Below are 7759 nucleotides of genomic sequence, written 5' to 3'. Positions count from 1 at the left end.
ACTTGAGAACTGAAGATGTGATGGCCATCACAGCTAGATAAAACCTCCATGCACAAAAGCAGTCTATCCCTGAATACTAGACATTGGGCACAAAGCACTGCAGGGAGGAGACTGTTGCTTTTCTGCCCTGTGCATGGGCTTTCCACATACCTCTTGACTGTCCACTGTTAGAAACAGGCTGCTAAAGCTGCTGTAGCATAGTGGTTAAGTGGTTGGGCTGCAAATCAACACTCTTTTGGTTCAAATCCCACTAGTGCCATGGGCTCAGCAGATAGCCTTTGGTAAAGCATTCTTCTCAGAATCAGTTCCTCAACTGTATTGTGAAAAATAACACCGACAAGGGGACCTTTGATTCTCTGGAAGTCTAGTTGGTCTTTAAGGTGCTACTGGACCCGAATCTTGCTCTTTTACTACAAACTGACATGGCTACCCACCTGAAACACTGGCTCCTTTCATATGCATTATATAATGCATTTTCAGTGCACCTTAGCAATGGTTTGCAACTGGAGTTTTCCGTGAGAACCAGGGAAATTCACTTGCAAACTACTACTAAAGTGTATCAAAAGCACATTATCCAACGTATGCAAAAGCACCATTCTGAGTAGGGCACCAGTCTTTCTAGAAGAGATGTATATAAGTGCTATTATCATCATCATCAGGGGTCATTTCGTAGAAAAAGAGCGGCAGGAACTCATTAGCATAACTCATTAGCATATGCCACGCCCCTTGACAGCACCAGAAATGTGTCAGTAGCATAACTGATTTGCATATGCCACACCCCCTGACCTCACCTATCCTGGCTGTTTTGGACCCAATCCTGGCCATTCAGGGCTAAAATTGGGCCCAAAATGGCAAAAAGGGGCTGAAAATGGCTGAAAAGGGGGGCAAAATGGTCAGAATTGGGCCACTGCTTAGCAGGAGAGTGATCCACCACCCATCAGAGGCCCGATCCTGGCCGTTTTGGGACCAATCCTAGCCATTTTAGGCCTGATACTGGCCATTTTGGGCCCAATCCAGGCCAAAACAGGCCCAAAATGGCCAAAAACCAGGTGGGCAGGGCCACCTGACATGTGACCTCTTTGGAGAACTACCGGAACTGTGTTCCTGCACGTTCCCCCTCAAAATGAGCCCTGGTCATCATTATTATTATTCAAGATGGGTTAGCTGTGTTTGTCTGTCTGTAGCAGTAGAAAAGAGCAAGAGTCCAGTAACACCTATAAGACTAGGTGAGCTGAAGAAGAGAGCTGTGACTCACTAAAGCTCATACCCTACCACAAATGTTGTTAGGGTTATAGGTACTACTAGACTCTTGCTCTTTTCTGTTGTTGTTGTTGTTTTTGAGGTAAGTTCGGTCTGATCCTCTTTTTACGGGCTTCCTGTCCCGTTGGATATAACCAAGCTTGGAAAATTACAGCTAGTCTCAGCTCCCCCTTTCCCCCACACTGCTGGCACTGCAGGTTAGTTCTGATTTAAACCTAAGGCTGCCAGCCTCCAGGTGGTGGCTGCAGATCTCCCGGTATTACACCCAGGGCTTTTTTTCAGCTGGAACGCGGTGGAAGGGAGTTCCAGCACCTCTTGAAAATGGTCACATGGCCGGTGGCCCCGCCCCCTGATCTCCAGACAGAGGGGAGTTTAGATCACCCTCTGGGCCATGCGCGGAGGGCAATCTAAACTCTCCTCTGTCTGGAGATCAGGGGCTGGGGCCACCGGCCATGTGGCCATTTTCGCCGAGGGCGATTTAAACTTAAAAAAACTCCACCCGTGTTCCAGCTGACCCAAAGTGATGTCATTGCGCAGTCCTGGGAACATGCGCACACTTTGCGCATGCGGTACCAGGGGCACCACCTCCTGCCAGGAGTTGCCCCCTGTGCCGGCAACCCACTGAGTTCCACCATCTCTTTCCCTAGGAAAAAAACCCTGATTATAACTGATCTCCAGGCGACAGATCAGTTCCCCTGGCGAAAATGGCTGCCTTTGAAGGTGGAGTCTATGGCATTATAGCCAGCAGAAGTCCTGCCCCTCCCCAAATCCTGCCCTCTCCAGACTCCACCCCGCCAATCTCCAGGAATTTCCCAGCCAGGAGCTGGCAACCCTGTTTAAACCACGTGCTTGCTCCTCTGGCCAATTTTTTTAAATTGCAAGCGGGCGCTTCCGGCGCCAAAAAAGAGGGGAGGGGGCCGTGGGTTCCGGTCATGTCAGCTTCGCCTCCCCTCCATCCTTTCCAGTAACTGCAAAAAGTTCCCGGTCTTCTCCATCCCTCTGCAAAGACATGAGCCAAGAAACGCGGAAGCCCAAAACGGAACCGCTTGAGGCGGGGGAGGGAAACGCGGCCCGGGAAGAACAACTCCAGCCCCGGCGGTGCCTGCGGGAGGAGCCGCTTGGAGAGGCCGCCGGAGAGAGCGGAGAGGCGGGTAAGGGCGGCCGGCCGGCAGCCTGGGAGTCGCTTCCAGCAGCGATGCGCTCTCGGGATGCAAAGGCGCCTTTGGTGCGCGCAGTCGGGAAGGAGGGAGGGAGGAACGGGTTCCAAGGTGGATCCTTCCGACTTGCCTGTTGCATGCAAAGGGACCTTCACACACACACACACACAGGACAAAAAGACCACACGCGCGCACACAACACGCACCCACCTTACCACCTTTCGTTGCAACCCCAAGAATCTGCTCGTGCACCTCCAATTGCTTCATTTATAGTCCGCCTTTCTTGCTGAGATTCAAGGCGGATTAGGGTGACCAGGACTGCTTCCACACACGTTGGATAATCCACTTTCAATACTAGTTAGTGAACATTTGGAACTGCTTTTCCATGTGTGGAACAAAAAATCCAATTCCAAAGGATCGCTAAAGTGCATTGAAAGTGCATTATTCAACGTGTGTGGAAATGGCCCAGGGCTTTTTTTTTCTGGCAAAAGAGGTGGTGGAACTCAGTGGGTTGCTAGCACAGGGGTCAACTCTTGGCGGGAGGTGGTGCCTTTGGTACCACACGTGCGCACGTTCCCAGGACCAATGATATCACTTTGGGTCAGTTTTAAAAAGTTTAAATCACCCTCTGTGAAAATGATCGCATGGCTGGTGGCCCCGCCCCCTGGTCTCCAGACAGAGGGGAGTTTAGATTGTCAGGGCAATCTAAACTCCCCTCTGTCTGGAGATCAGGGGGCAGGGCCACCAGACGTATCCATTTTCAAGCGGTTCCGGAACTCCGTTCCACTGTGTTCCAGCTGAAAAAAAGCCCTGAGGTTTACAAACAACGCTAACAGAACCGCATGCTTCTGCCTTCTTCATTTTGTCCTTAGGGTTGCCAGCTCCAAGTTGGGAAATTCCTGGAGATTTGGGGGACTGAGCCTGGGGAGAGCTGGGGTTGGGAGGGGACACAGCTGGGTCTAATGCCATAGAGAGCACTTCCCAAGGCAGCTGTTTTTTCCAGGGGAACTGATCTCTGTAGTCTGGAGATCAGTTATAATTCTGGGAGATCTCCAGCCACCGCCTGCAGGTTGGGAACCTTACTGTCATGTAGGCAAGACTAGCCCCTGATCATCCAGAAATAACAGGGATTTGAACCTGGTCCTCCCATTTCCTAGCACAATGCAGTATGGTACACACACAGCCAACGTTGAACAAGAAGGGTGATTTCTGTCCCTTGAAAAGCTCCGCCTTCTAACTTTTGAAGATTAAACTGTCCCTAAAAGGCACAAAAGCAAAGCAGGGTGCATTTATTTTCTGGTCAGTTGGCAACCTGCCAGTGTGGTGTAGTGGTCAGGTTATGATCTGGGACACCTAGTTTCTTTCTTTTCTTTTTTTAATAATAATTTTTATTTTATTAAAGCAAAAAGAGGTACGAAAAGAAAAAAAGGGGGGAAGAAAGGGGGAAATCAAGACAAATATAAAACTATATGCTGCAAGGGTTGTTAAAATACAGAGAGCGCAAAACATGACCTTTATCAATATTAAAATAGAAATTAATGTAATTATTGAGCCTAACTAGTATATATTTTCCCATCTGTACTCCACAAACAGAATTTAAACGTATTCCTGCTTATTATTTAATAATAGAAAACTCATTATTTCATTATTACTCTTATCCATTTCCATTTTAACAATAACAATGAATAGCAATATCACCAATTATTTCTGAATATAACTAATTAACATGGCTTTTAATATAAATATAAAGTACTATAGAAGATTCGACCCTCTTTCTGTTCCTTGGGAGACCTGGTTTCGATTCCCCATTCTGCTATGGAAGCTTGGTGGGTGAGCAATCACACAGGGTTGTGGAAAGGATAAAATGGAGGAAGGAGGGGGTGTTGTAAGCCCCCTTTGAGTCTCTACTGGGAAGAAAAGGGGGGGTTTAAATGAAATAAGAGAGACTTAAGTCTGAAGAAGGCTCCTTCGGCTTCAAACCTGTGCTGAACAGAATAGTAGATACTGGCCATTCATGAAGAATAGGTCTCACCAGGGCCCGGTCCTTTGGGGGGAAGAGGTGCTTTGCCCCAGCAACACATTCTTCACTCTGATATGATCTTTTAATATTTCAGATATAAAAGAGAGGTTTTTGTTTCCTTTTTAATGAGATATTATACAGTTTCATTAATGACATAAAACAACAGTACAAGGGAGAGAGTATGTTTTTACTTATGTATTTCACTTCCTTTATACCCCACTTTTCTCTCCAGTGAGGACTCAAAAGCGGTTTGTGACAGCCTCCCGTTCTCCAGTTTATCCTCACAACAACCTTATGAGGTAGGTTAGGCTGAGTACACATGATATGCCCAAGATCACTCGGCAAGTGTCCGTGGCAGAGTGGGGATTTGAACATTGGTCTCCCAGATCTTAGCCTAACCACTACACCACAACACCATGTGTAGGAGGGGAAGGTGCACTGTGGGGTGGGACTGTGGCTGAGCAGCATAGCATCTGCTTGGCCTGCAGAAGGTTCCAGGTTCAATTCCCACATCTCCGAGACATCTGAACACATGTCGGGAGAAGCAACGTTAGCTGGGAAGGGTAGTTTAAAAAGACAGAGCCGGCAGCAGGGCAAAGGCTTTGCTATACATTGGAGCTGTATGAAGGGGTTGTGAAGTGCCAGAAGGGAAACTTCAGCCCATTATAACCTCTCCAGGTCCAAGCCCAGCTTTGGAAGGCAGCTCCAGCCCATTTCCATTCCTCACTGCCTTCTGGTTGGGATCCAACATAGTTTTAGAGGGGAGAAGTGAAATTGACAGAACCTTAGGGAGGCAAAGATGAAATTGACAAACCCTCTGAGGAGTGCTCTCTTCCTGCTCTCCATCTAACATGGTGTCTCCCTACACTTGATGAACATGTGACACGTGACACGTGCCATGTAGAGAGGATCAGTTTGTAGGAGATGTGAAAAACCTCCACTGGAAACTCTGCTGCTACTCAGAGGAGCCAGTCTGGGCCTTGACAGCCCAATGCTCCAGAGGTAACCTGTGTTGTGGTTAATGTGTTTCTATTTTGTCAGTGCTTCCCCCCGCCCTAAAGAGGTGCTGGTACTCATGATATTCTCCCCTCTCCGCCCGATCCCCGAATGCCCAAGAGGTGCTTGTACTCCCCAAAGAGGTTTCAGTAATCTGTACCAGTGCGTGTCCCCTGAAAAAAAGCCCTGCTTCCAGTTCTTCAGTCCCAGCTCCACTTGTTTTATTAGGAATTTTTAATGTTAAACAAACATTTTCTGATGAAGGCAGCTTTGATTGTTGGAAGATTATACCCTAGAAATGTAGTTGGTCCCAAATGTGCTAGCGGACCTGAATTTTGCTCTTCTACTGCCAACCAACATGGCTACCCACCTGAAATTATCATGGGCTATAATTGGTTTACCCAATAACTGAACAGTTCTATCCTTCTTGTAATTTGCCTTGAGTCCCAGTGGGAAAGGCACACTATAAATGAAAATAAATAAATGATAAGGTGTGAATGTGTGTGTGTGCCGTTTGGAGGGGGATTCCAGAGAACTGAAGTTTGGACACTGAATATATGAATGGCAGTTAGTCACAATAGCTAAATCGAACCTCCTTTGCAGGGTATGGAGCACAAATGTCAAGGGATGGCCCTGCTTATGGGGTGGGGAGTTAGTAACAAAGTAGGGGCCAGGCAAATCCCCCAGAATTGCCACTGAGCTCCAGACAACAGAGATCAGTTCTGCTGAAGAAAATGGTGGCTTTGGATGATGGACTCTAATAATAATGATAATGATAAAAGCTGCACTTATATATACTGCTCTGAGATGGCTTGACTCAATAAAGGAAGCCACATCCTCTAGTTTGCAAGGATAGGATATTTATTTATTTATTTATTTATTTAATTTATAGTCTGCCGTTCTCACTGAGACTCAAGGTGGATTGCATAGTGTGAGATTAGTACATCAGTATCAAGGACATTTCCATACAGTATCAAGGACATTTCCATGAACAATGTCATAGGATTTTACAAAGATATAGCATTAGCAAGGATCCAATACAAAGTTGAAGAATAGCTGAAACAGAACATAATCAATTCTAGGACTGACATAAGAGAACATGAAGCACAGGTTGTATATAGGAGTACATATTCAAAGCAACAAATAATATGCAAGGCAACATAGTGGTGAAGTCTATGGTCCCTAACTCATCAGCGAAGCATCTGAGACCCCCTCCGGACAATACTTCCCTCCTATCTAAAAAGTCTTTTTGTAAAATTCAGTTTTGCATCATTTGCGGACAGCCAGGAGAGTGGGGGCTCTCCTGACCTCCTCAGGCTGGCCGTTCCACAGGGTAGGGGCCACCACAGAGAAAGCCTGTGTAAGGGCTGCTGTTGATTTCACCCATGTCAGACTGGTACCTGCAAGAGACCCTGTTCAGAAGAATGAAGCTGCTGTGAGGGGACATAGGGAGGCAGCCTTGTAGGTATGCTGCGCCTAGGCTATGAAGAGCTTTGTATGTTACAACGAATACCTTGAATTGAGCACGATTAAACGATGGGTAGCCAATGGAGTGACTGTAGGATGGGAGTGATGTTCATGCTCCTGCTAATAGTTGAGTTGCAGCATTTTGCATCAATTGGAGCCTGCTAGTTAACTTAGATGGGAGACCAATGTATAGTTTTGGAGGTCTTTCATTCATAGGGTTGCCATAAATTGGAAGTGATTTGACAGAACATAACGCACACACTTTTGGACAGATTAGAGCCCCATGAACAAAGTTAGTGTTTCTATTATCCCCACAATGCAGCTGGGGAGCTGGGCTGAGAGGAGTGGTTTAGCCAAGCCCACCTGCAGACCTCAGGGCACTAGCGGGAGTTGAACCAGCAGAGTCCCGGCTCAGCACTCAGCCACTTAACCACTATGCTACAGCAGCTCTACAGCACTGGCATTATATCCTGCTGAGGTCCCATCCCAAGCCCTTCCCTCTCCAGGCTCCAACCCCAAATCTCCAGGAAATTCCCAACCTGAAGTAGGCCACCGTTAAGGAGTGCCTGTTGCACCCCAGAAGGGTAGGGCAGCCTCTTGGTGGCTCCGCCCCCGGCGCGCCGGTTCGCTTTCCTCCTTCGGGTTTGTTTAGCCCCAGCTGCCCGGCTCCGCCCCTTTACTCCTCGTCAGGGGCTTTCCCATTCTACGAGCCATGAGCTCATCACAGGCGGCAGCCAATCAGGGAGCGGCATCCGGCCGGGCAGGGGAATTCCAAGTGCCCTCGGCCTTCTTCAAAGGGGAGGAGGGAGAGAGAAAAGTGGGAGATTTGGGGTTAGCGGAGGGGGGAGCTTGGGCCGGG

The sequence above is a fragment of the Eublepharis macularius genome, chromosome 15 (assembly GCF_028583425.1).
Source record: "Eublepharis macularius isolate TG4126 chromosome 15, MPM_Emac_v1.0, whole genome shotgun sequence".
Classification (NCBI taxonomy): Eukaryota; Metazoa; Chordata; class Lepidosauria; order Squamata; family Eublepharidae; genus Eublepharis; species Eublepharis macularius.
The sequence above is the reverse complement of the archived record's forward strand: the minus strand, read 5'-3'. Positions refer to the sequence as shown.